Source organism: Xiphophorus hellerii, chromosome 12 (genome assembly GCF_003331165.1).
Source record: "Xiphophorus hellerii strain 12219 chromosome 12, Xiphophorus_hellerii-4.1, whole genome shotgun sequence".
In the NCBI taxonomy this organism is placed as follows: Eukaryota; Metazoa; Chordata; class Actinopteri; order Cyprinodontiformes; family Poeciliidae; genus Xiphophorus; species Xiphophorus hellerii.
Window position 1 is genome coordinate 30561140 of NC_045683.1, and position 11305 is coordinate 30572444.

Here is an 11305-nt window from a genome sequence, read left to right on the forward strand (position 1 = left end):
AGGGGCCTCGCAACATGGTCAAAGACCGAAAATCCATTCCCACGTTGCCAAAGTTCCCTTCTGAAGGTACGTCGACTGCAATCATTAATGCTCCATCTGCATCCGCCGTTATTTCCTCTGATATTCCTTAGCGTTTCACCTCCCTGCTCTGTCAAGGATAGCTGCGGGTGATATCATTGTTGTGTCACCGCTCATCTTCATCACACAGATTGACAAGACGAAGCCCCGGCCAGCTTTGCTTCTGATAATGGCTGATCCAATCCATACTGCTGTGTACTTTCTCCCACTCAGCTCCTCTGTTCTTGGCAGAGATGCGTTTTTAAACCCAGAAAGCCTCTCCTTTCACCCCTCTCTCATGCCTCCCCCATTACATGTGTTTGCAATTCCCCTCCAGGGGGTTATGATTCAACAGTGGCATCATCTCAATTCGTCTCAAAGCGTGAGCCATCGCAAACTGAAAACTAAAGTGGGAGACAACACGGTCCTCTCTGTGCACCCCTCTCCCCCTTCCCACCCTCTCTCAGAGCGAAGAGCCTGAGTGTGTTTGGCGGAGTTGGACGTGGAGGCTCGCTCTTCGGGATGTGGGAGTTTAAGAAGAGAGTGCTACGCTGGCCTAATCACATTACGGGTGCCATATTATGTGTCAAGCTGTCACTTTCAATTGGAGCCACCCCACTGCAGTGGCGGGCCCTGGCTTTCTTCACATTACTGTTTTGATTGGGGCTTGATAGTGACTAGGCTGAATCCGGGAGAAAGTGGCGAGCAGGGAAAACGTTGTTCCGCCGCAGGAGGAGCACGGATCATATGTTTGCGATTAGCTCCGGTCAAGGTGGGGATGAAGGGTATCTGTCAGTCCCTCCGAGGGGGGAGGGGACTCTTTCCCTCTGACCTCTTCGCATTGAATCATGCGTCTAATCTTATTCTTGTCTCCTCGTTTGAACTGATGTCATGTGTCGCAGCGTCTAATCTGTCACAGCACTTGACGTGCAGACAGTGTGGAAACGCTGCGGAAGAGAGGAAGGGTTTGTGCAGGAAACTCTATGAGCAGTGTACGCTGAAGAGATACAGACTGACAAGAGGGACGGAAAGGGTAGGAAGGGTAACGGGATGAGGAAGGGATGGGAGGGGGAGCGCGGGGCGGGAGTTCGGTCAAAGCCAATTGTCCAGCAATTGAGCGCAATGGCTCAGGGGAATCGGCAGAAGTCAAGTCTTTTGTGTGCAGGCGACTGAAACATTTGAGCGATTGAGTCAAAATCCGCCCTGTTTTTCTACTCCATAGACTCTGTTTGGACAGATAGTCCAATTCAGCTTCCCCTGAGCAATCACTCTCCGCCCTTTCTCTTCTTCTGCCTCTCTGCGATTATCTGCTCCGTCTCTTGCTCCATCTCTCCTCATCTGTGTCTGTCCAATAGATCATCGCCATGCTAACAAAGCCCAGCAGGCTGTCAACTCTGAGGAACTTCAAGCTGCACTTCCCAATAAAGCCCACACCATCATGCCACAAACAAGGGAGGGTGGTAGGCAGTAGGCGAGGTGGTTGGCTGTGGGTTGAGGAGAGAGCTAGGTGTTGGTAGCCATGGTGACATCCAGCTTCATATATGCCACTTCGGGGGTTGTTTGATCTCAATCTGCTCTGAAAGTACCACATTTCCCCAAAGCCTCCAAAGAGTTGGTTAAATGTAGTTGGAAGCCTTTGAGGTCATACACACCTGGTCAAGCATTTTACAGTGACCATTTTAAAGTCATTTTAGGAAACTTTTGATCATCCATGTTGATGTTAGCTTGACACCACACCTGCTTAAGCACTTTTGCAAACCATGTGCTCTGTTTTAAGGAAATGCTTTTTATGATGGCGGCTGACTCAACGCACACTGCCACAAATCAAAACAGTTCAGGAATAGTTTATGGAGCACAACAATGAGTTTGTGGCTTTGCCGTCGGATTCTCCAGCTCTAAATTGAATCATCTGTGGGACAAGCTGGACAAACAAATCAGATCCTTAGAGCCCCTACCGCTCAACTTACTGGAAGCTGCAGTATGTAACTTTTATTTTAAAAAATATGTTTTTTCCATACTTGTTCAAATGATCTTTGTCATGACAGCATATGGCACATAATCTGTGAAAGAAATAAGCTCACTTGCTCCCAGTGCTCCCAGTACTAACTGCAGAAATACATCAGTCAGAAACGAATAATCAGAGCCAGGAGGAGGGTCTTGGCGCTGTCAATCAGTCTTGTGCTCAACTCCTTCCCCTAGTTGGGTCACCACAGCATAGCCTGCCACAAATGCTAGCACTAGTTGGCAGAGCCACAGATGATGGCGGATAACAGTTTTTCTTAAGTTGTTTCTCTGCCATTAGCACATTTAGCACACACGCACACAAATGTGATTGACAGCGCTAAGACCCTCCTCCTGGCTCTGATTGGTTGTTTCTGACTGGGGCTGTACATTTTTTCAGCCCACAATGGCAACGCTGGATGAGTTTCGTTTTTCCTTTTTCTAGTTTTTTTTACAGATTATCTGTCTCATACCAAAGTCTCACAACATGGTGATAGCTTGTTGTGTGACTTTGGATAAAGCATATTGTGCAAAAGTTACATAATGCAGCTTTAAATGATCTTCTTCCACCATCTTGATGGACTTCCGAAGGTCTAATGGGTCTAATGGAAACCCGCTGACCCTGCAAGGATCAGAGGGTTTAGATAAGCGCTGGTTGGATGGAAAAATGCTCTTGAGGAGAATGTCCGGCAATCAGTTTGTGACCTAAAGGTATGACAATGACCAGGAAGTCTGCCTGTGAATGGTAAAAAAACAAGATTTTGGAGCGATCTAATCACAGTGAAGAAAGTAAAAATAATTCCACAAAGAATAGAGGAACAAAGTTTAGACACAGCAATGTAAAAGCCTTAGCAGAGGACAGGTAACAATTGTTAAAGGTGCCACAGCCAACTGCTGGGTTTAGAGAGAAATTACTGATTCACACCTTTACTCAATAAATGAAATCATTTGAAAACTGTCTCTTGTATTCACTCTCTCATACCTTAGTCTGATATTCAAATTTCTGAAACATTTAACTGAGAAAAAAGCAAAAACAGAAAAAAAAGGTTTATTTTCACTACACCATATGCTAATACTTTCAACAAAACATTCTGCCTCATAAAACCCAATACCTAGAGCATGTAAAAGAGCGTATCCATAAAATTCCCTCCAGACCTCAAATGTTCAGTATACATAAACAACCCTGTGGTATTAATTCTAAAAATAACGAGAACAGCCACGGACAGGAAGCTCCCGCTGTGAAGTCCAAGTGTGAAATAAGCAGCCGAGGAGAAAGTCCAGAAACTGATCCTTTGCACATTTTCCAGACAATCCCACGCAAAAGAAACATTCTTTCATTTCCCAACGCAGCAGCAAAAATGAGACATTTGGTTAGAAGAGTTGCCTTTTAATGGGAAATATTTGCATACAGAGCTGAAACCGCAAGTTTTTTTTCCAAGGAAAGAAAAAAAGCTGCATGATGTTTTGCATGATGCAAAACAATGGCCCTTGGAAAAACAAAAAAACGGAAGTGTCAGTTGAAGAAATTTTACTACCAAGATTTGAACTAAAGTAAGTTTTGTCCATTTTTTCAGGCACTAATCAACATTTTCTTTTACAGTTTGATGCCATGACAAAGGACAAATAATAAGGCAGCAGGACCTGATTATCCGAATGCAGCTGCAGAAGCATTCACATAAATGCAAGTAACTTGTTACGCTCCAAGTGCTCCATCTGAATTGATTTATTACACCTCGTTTACATTCCTGCTTCTCATGCAGCTAATGGTCCATAAATCCAGAGCAGATAATGTCAATGGATTAAAGGAAAGTCACAGGCAGTACAAATCAATCGTAAAACAGAAGGATCTGTTGTTTTAGTAACATGTGCACCATTAGTTTGCAAAGGTATTATTTATATTTGTCTCCATCCTTTTTCTCCATAACTGTTTTTGTTTTTGTAATCTTCAAAGACTGGAAGTTATTTATTAAATTTCAGGTGCAGCGCTCAAGATCTGTCTGGCAGTTTTATCCAAACTACGAATAAATGCAGTTAGCAGACTCGCTAAACGCGAAACATATTTTGGCTTTTTGTTTGGTTCCCCTTTAGTTTGCAGGTGCACACACCTTTTATTTTTTAAATTAGATAAGCCACGTGACGCGTACAGTAAGCTAATGGGAAAACAAAACTAAATTAAAAAATGAGATCCCTAAAACACAAAGACGACATTCGTGATGTCAACAGCAAAACTGTCTGACCCAGTTTGGTCTGTCAGAGAAGAATCTACTTAACTACCTAATTGGACGTCATTCAGTCTCTTCCATGGAATGAAGCAACAACAGCAAAAATGTGCTGCTTAATAATGTTGCTGCCAGAGGGTTGTGTTGATGACTTTAGTTCACACCAGAGAACTTGCTTGCATTCCAGGTAGTTAGCACAAGCTACTGCTAGCTATCCAACATTCACTCTTTGACTAAACAGTGAACCTATTCGGTATTTGCGGATTCACCTATTCTTGGATTTTTTTTTTTTTTTCAGTGGAATTAAACACCAATTTACTCTCAGGAGAGTTTAACTTCCTATCATCCAAAAACATTCATACCAGATTAGTTGACTGCTCTAATTTAGCTACTTGCAAGATGTACGTGTTTTGCGGTTATTTGTCTTTTGTGTTAACCTGTGATGGAACCCAAAGGACATAACTAAACTCATAATTTAGTGTGTTAAATATACCCAGGGCTGAATTATTTTATGTTTCACTAAGGGCTGGAATAGCAAAAAATAACCCAGTAGTATCACTACTTTTACCCCAGTAGTGATATTGTGTAGTAGTAACAGAGGCAGTAGGTTTTTTACAAGCTGATGGTCTTCCTCATGTCTGAGTGACCGCAGTAGTAATAAATTTTAAAACATTTACTTTGAATGAATGTTTATGCCTTTGGCTGATATTTGGTCAAACAGTAAACAGTGATTATTAGGGTCTACTGTAGCATAACTGGTGTCAGAGAAATATTACTTTGGGCCAGATAAATTTATACCTCTTTCTCTCTCAACAGACTGTACATGTATGAAATATACAGTTAACTGGGTGTCATTCTTTCATGTGAGCTGATATTTTCAGTTTGTCAGCTTCTCTGTATATGATTGGATCTTGGCCTTTTGAAGTCAGAAATTAGGAGAAAGAGAAAGTTCTTATAGTACCGAAGAAAAGGAGGACCCAATGTGACGACGTACCAAGAGGGTCCGGAAATTTGCCCACAACACAAGAACCAGAATCATCAACCTGCAGCGATGGGTGGTGAACGGGGAAACTGTGGTTATGGTGAGGTCAATGAAGATTATTTTAGAAGTTAAACTGAAAAACAAGAAAAAGAATAGAGATTTTATGTAATTTCAACACTTTACGTCTCCTTTATAGTCAGCTATTTCCACGGCATCGGCCAGATGTATTCTAGTTCTATGTTTGCGAGGGTTGGCATTTCCAAGGGACCAAAAGGTACAGACTCAACACCAAGGCTACGTTCACACTCCTGCCTTGATGCTCAATCCCATTTTTTTTGCGCAGTCGTTCACATTTCCAAGAATATCCGACTTGCACATGACCTCCTGTGTGAACGGCAAACAGCTCAAGAGTTTCCTGCATGTACAGTAGAGGGACGCAGTAACGTCACATGTAGCGAGTGTGCTCGGTGCTGGCGGAAGTAAACATGGACACAAAACTTCTGACTTTAAAGTTGTTGTCCAACCAGAGCCAGCACATTAAGAACTTAATCCTCATTGTAGTCCGCCACGGTTCTTCTTTTTCTTCTCGCTCTCAAATAGTGACTTTTGTCGAGTATCAATGACGTACATGTGACCTGGCTGTACCGACACAACTCACGTTTTTTTTTTTTTTTTTTCTCCGAAGAGTTTTTGCGGCGCTAGTGGCTCGTATTTTTTCGACAGTAGGCAGACAGGAAGGAGGGTGAGGAAGACATGCGACAAAGGTCGTCGGGACCGGGAGTCGAACCCGCGACGTCAGCGTCGAGGACTAAGGCCTCCAAACTGTGGTGCTGTGGTGGCTAACCCCCTGCGCCACCACAGCACGCCCCAACTCACGTTTGAAAAGATCAGATATGCATTGGATTTATGAGCACATATCCAAGAGGTCCGGATATGTTTTCTGTCACTTTTCATGACAGAACTTTTCAGACTGTCATGAAAAGTTCAGATACAGGTCTCGTAAGAACAAAAAAAAAAAAAAAAGATTTGGGTCACTTCGAGCTGCAGTGTGAACGTTTTACTTCTTTTTTTACAACACATACACACACACCCCTACACAGCCTTACACACACTTACTGCCTCTTCAGTTGGCATCTGTAGAATGAATGTTGTGGACTTGTATCCCAAATCTTGTAGCAGAATACACTATGTCTCCTCAGGCTCAAACTGAATAACGTGAAGCAGAGCCTGATATGTGGCAACCACCAATGAGAGAGGAGGGAGCGGCGGCTGCGGCGGCACAGAGGAACGGGGAGAAAACAAGAATAAGAAAGAAATTTAGAAAGTGAGAGAGACATCAAAGGCCAAGTGTTTTCCATGCAGCAGGGCAAGCAGGGCTTTGGATCTGACAAGATCTTCAGTAAACAGCCTCCTCAGATCCTGCCAGCAGGAGGTTCCCCTTCAGCTGCTTTGTCTATCAAAGTGTTCCCGCAGCATTGAGGGCCACTGGAGCAGTCCTTCATCACCACTCCTCACCCTCCCCTCTCATATACGCAGGGCTGCAGCAACCCCCCCCACCATACAGAATCACAAAATCAAAGTGATAATCTCCTGCAGTCCCACCCCCCACCCCATCTCCCCTTTCTCCTGCCTCCAGCTCCTCATTCTCTGTGTTCCCCTTCATGTGTTTCAAAGGTCTCTCTCCTGACACTTCCTCTTTTACCTCACCTCTCCTCCTTCTCCTCCTCCTGTGCTGCACCTCAACACTTGTTTTGTTCCTGGTAAAACATGGATTACTTAAGGTGTGTGTTTGCTAATTTTTTATAGAGGAACACAGAGGAGAATTTGAAGTTGTGACCAGGCTGATGCCGATATTCAGCCGATTACAACTTCTGTTTACGAGCTATAAAAAAAACAAATTTGCACTACATCATAAGATTGTTTTGTCCAACTTTAAGACACATTCAAAACAGCTGAATTCAGCTTAATATTTGAGCGCGCCCCCTCTCTCCTCATGTCTTGCTGCTGTCTGAGTAGCTTGTTTTGTGTAGCTTCAGGCTGCTCTCTCAACTAATTAGTTATATGTTTTTCTGCTCCCACTGCACTTTTTTTTTTCCAACAGGTACATGTTTGGGTCATTTCCACCCAAGTCAGTGATTGGCAGTAAAATATTTTCCGGGTGAATTTTAATCAACATCAGTATTGTGGAACACGGGAAATGACGCTCGGTCTTGCCATATTTAATTTTTGTTTATTTCTCTCCTTGTTTATTTTTAGTGATGGAGGGAGACGAGTTTGACACGCCTCCGAAATTGAAGGACAAGTTCCCAGTTCTAATATTTTAAGGAATATTTCATTAATGATGAAATATTAAAACATTTTTATTGGGTCCCTTCGTGTTACGTTTTTCCCCGTTTTATGAGCCATTGTATAATTATAACTTCAACTTGCCATCCTTTGTTTTATTTTTATTTATTTTCATGAGTAGTTTTTTGGGAGGTGTATTATATTGGGTATAATTTGCTCAACCGTACTAATGGCGTTACAGAAATGTACGTTACGTTTCTCATGTGAACCTGAACCTTTCTGTTGTGATTAACAGCTGTTATTATACAGCTTTGAAAGCTAAGCAGAATTGTGCAAAGGCAGACAAAAAGCTACATTTTAAGCTAATTTCTTATATTTGCAATTAGCATATTTAGGGCAGCTAATATGATTTGCGTTTTTTTTTTTACACTAACACAAAGTAGACACTTAAAATAACTGTGATATTTTCAACATTTGCTAACTCAGTATTTACAAGTAAATTTAGACTTTAGAGAGGAATAAAACAGAGAAACTTGGCTATTATCTTATTATGTTGTAAAGTTTAACTCACTGTAGCCTGGAAAAAACCCGGCCCCTGTTGTATGCTTTGTTTCGTACAGAGGGTCTGGACTCTTGGCTGCTGAGAAACAATTGTTTCCTAGAAGTGTGGTCTCTGGGCGTGCCGTGGTGGCGTAGGGGTTAATGAGATCCATGTTTGGAGGCCTTGAGTCCTCGACGCGGTTGTCGCGGGTTCGACTCCCGGACCCGATGATATTTGCGACGATATTTGCCGAATGTCTTCCCCCTTTCCTGTCAGCCTACTTTCATATAAGGGACACTAGAGCCCACAAAAAGACCCCCTGGAGGGGTAAAAAAGAGGTGTGGTCTCTGTTTAGGTTATAAATTTGCCCCAATCCCTAACATGTGGCTTCAACCTATGTTAACGCACCAGTTTGATGTTATGAAGCTTACGAGAAATTTGCCGTAAACAACCGTTCTCCACTGTGAAGAGAGAAGCCATCACCCGAACGAGGCGTCCGTCAATGCTAATTCAATATTTGGAAGCGTGGCCAACACAGACTGAACGACTTCGCTCGCTTCCTCCGCTGCCATTGCCGACACTACAATTGTAAAACGGCACAGAAACGCAAAGTCATCATTCACAACTTCTGCTTACGTTCACTGGTTGGCCCAGTTGAAATTCTACCGGAGGGAATCCAAGTTAATTAGAGAAAGCCCAGACTGAGCTGTGAGACGAGATTAAAACCGAGCAGGATTGTGTAGGAAAGCGATGGCGAGGCTGATGACATCCTGAATGAACTACATCCACACTGTAGAGCTTCAGTGTCATCAGAAACTGGCAGCACTAAGGTGTAGCATGTTCGCTTTTTGGAAAAACACCAGATTTTTTACTTATTATTTTTCATAACCTGCCCTTCTAGCATCTAGTCATCCTTCTCCAGTCACCAAACGTTTTTGTTTAAACCAATTTTCCACTGTGTCAGGTGACAATAAGAAAGAAAACCTGCACCAGGGAGCATAACACCGCCACCAAGAGAAACTCAAGCCGCTCTTCGTGAGCGAACTGCTTATAGTCTGGTCCTGAGTGGAAAGTCATTGTGAGACTCGTTCCTGTCTTCTCTTTCTCTCTTTTCCTCTCCGCCTTTTTTCAGTGGGCTTTAGGATCCGGCTCTGCGAGCTCTTCCCCTCCTCTCATCCTCCACTGATCAAAGTCTGTTCGCACAGATATATTTCCCCTCACAGACAATGCCTCTTCTCAAGGTGCTGTCAGGTTCCCTTCTTTGCTTTAATTTCATCTCTTAAACTTTTTTTTTTAATCCCCCCACTACTCCCTGCCTCCCTTCTCGCTCCTTCTTTTGTGAGGGCTGTCAGCCGTGACAGTTTGTTGCCGGGAGGGACTTGCGAGAAGAGAAGGTAGGTGCACTCTTACAAAGAGCCGCCGCCTGGCTGCACCTCACTCACGCTGTCACTCAAAAACACCCTGCCTCGCGCTCGCAACACACGCAGGCGAGGTGACACACCCCGGCTTTCATGCGCCGCCAACAAACACCAACGCCACTTGCGCTCAGATCCGGCACAGTGAAACATGACAGACACCTTGACCTTGCCGTTTGTTGCGTGTGTCCCACAAGGTACCGGCTCTGACGGAGGGGTGAGGAAAGTAGGAGTGAGGGGTTTTGAGAGGCTAGTTTGGGTGTCTCAGATCAGAGGCCTGCAGGAAACGCCGAGCGACGAGAGCCGAGGCGCAGCGCTGGCAGAGGGCCTGCGCTGACGTGCCTCCGATGACAGACAGAAGCTGACAGACGCTGACATCTTCGTGTCGCCTCGGGGAGACGAGCAGGCCTCGAATGCAACCCGAGGAGTCCAGCCCGCAGACATAACTACCAGCCAGTTTAATCCCTTAAAAGTTCACGGAAAGACGGGCGGGATGACAGAAAGGCAGGGAGCGACGAGAGACAACAGAAGTATCATTTAATTTCTAACGGAAACAAAGACGAGAGGTTTCGCCCGGAGGGGAAAAAGAGGCAGAGCTTGTGAAACATTAATTACACTTTCTTTAAGCCAATAACCTTCACATGCATCATCCCCCCCTTCCTTGTCTATCTGTCTTGGTTTCTGGCAGGTGCTGGCGTAGCTCCAAGCAGGTGAACAGCTTCATATGGTCCTTTGAAAGGCGGAAACCTGAGGAATATGTTCTGACGTTCCCCCACCAAGTTTCTCAGTTTATTCTTAATGCTGTTTGATCTTAAAAGAAGACGCTTAAAGTCAACATTTTATTGGTTGAATTCGTTGTTAAGCACAACACATGTTGGGTTTAACATCAGTGCTACAGAAAGCCTAGTCTGATATCTTCTGATTGTGTTCACTGTAGATTCTATAGGAGGTTTTTGTAACTTATGCCTTGTTCTCTCAGCTAGATTTGTATGAATATTTTTGATTTCCTCCTTCTGACAATCTTAAGGACGCCCTGATTCGGGGTGGCCCTAAAGACAATCTTAAGAGGTGTTTCTGCTGTGATCTGGTGTCCTTAGAAGAACGTTGGTCCGCTATTCAACATGTCAGATTGTCTTCGCCTGATGTCACAGCATTTGTGGCGTTTCCTGAGGTCAAAAGAGAACGCAGCCTGTGATGTTTAGCCAATCAAAGAGCGAGGAGACGGACATACGGAGGACAATCCAAACAACACAGGAGACAAAATGTCTGCCACGGCGCACCAGACAGTCCAGTGATCGTTGTAGACACCTTTGCATTGTCTTTTCTCTGCTTAATGCAGGCCACAAACTCCTTCCCAGTCGGCCATGTTTGTTTACTCTGAATTTACGTTTGGTCTCGGGAGGTTTTACGAGATTTCTCGACATCTGAATGTTGGTGAATGAAATCGGTTAGTGTTAGGTATGTTGCTCATCACCCCACAGAACGACCAAATCTGTTATAGCTAAAAAATTAAATAAAATAAAAAAATTTCTGCGTGGGGTCTCTCAGGTTTTGAAAATTGGCTGACAATTTAAAAAGTTTGCAGTGTGAACCAGGAAGACCTGTTGCGCCACTAATGATATTCCTGTGTGAAACCCAAACTGGAACAGAACATGTAAATCATTTGTGGTTAGAGTAGTTGTCCAATTCAAAATAAAAAAAAATATGTAAAAGCAGACTGATTTTTATGCTCTCTGACTTTTATTTTGGAACTGGAAGCAATTTATATGTTCCCCTTTCGATACATGTTCTTCAGGGGTTGATC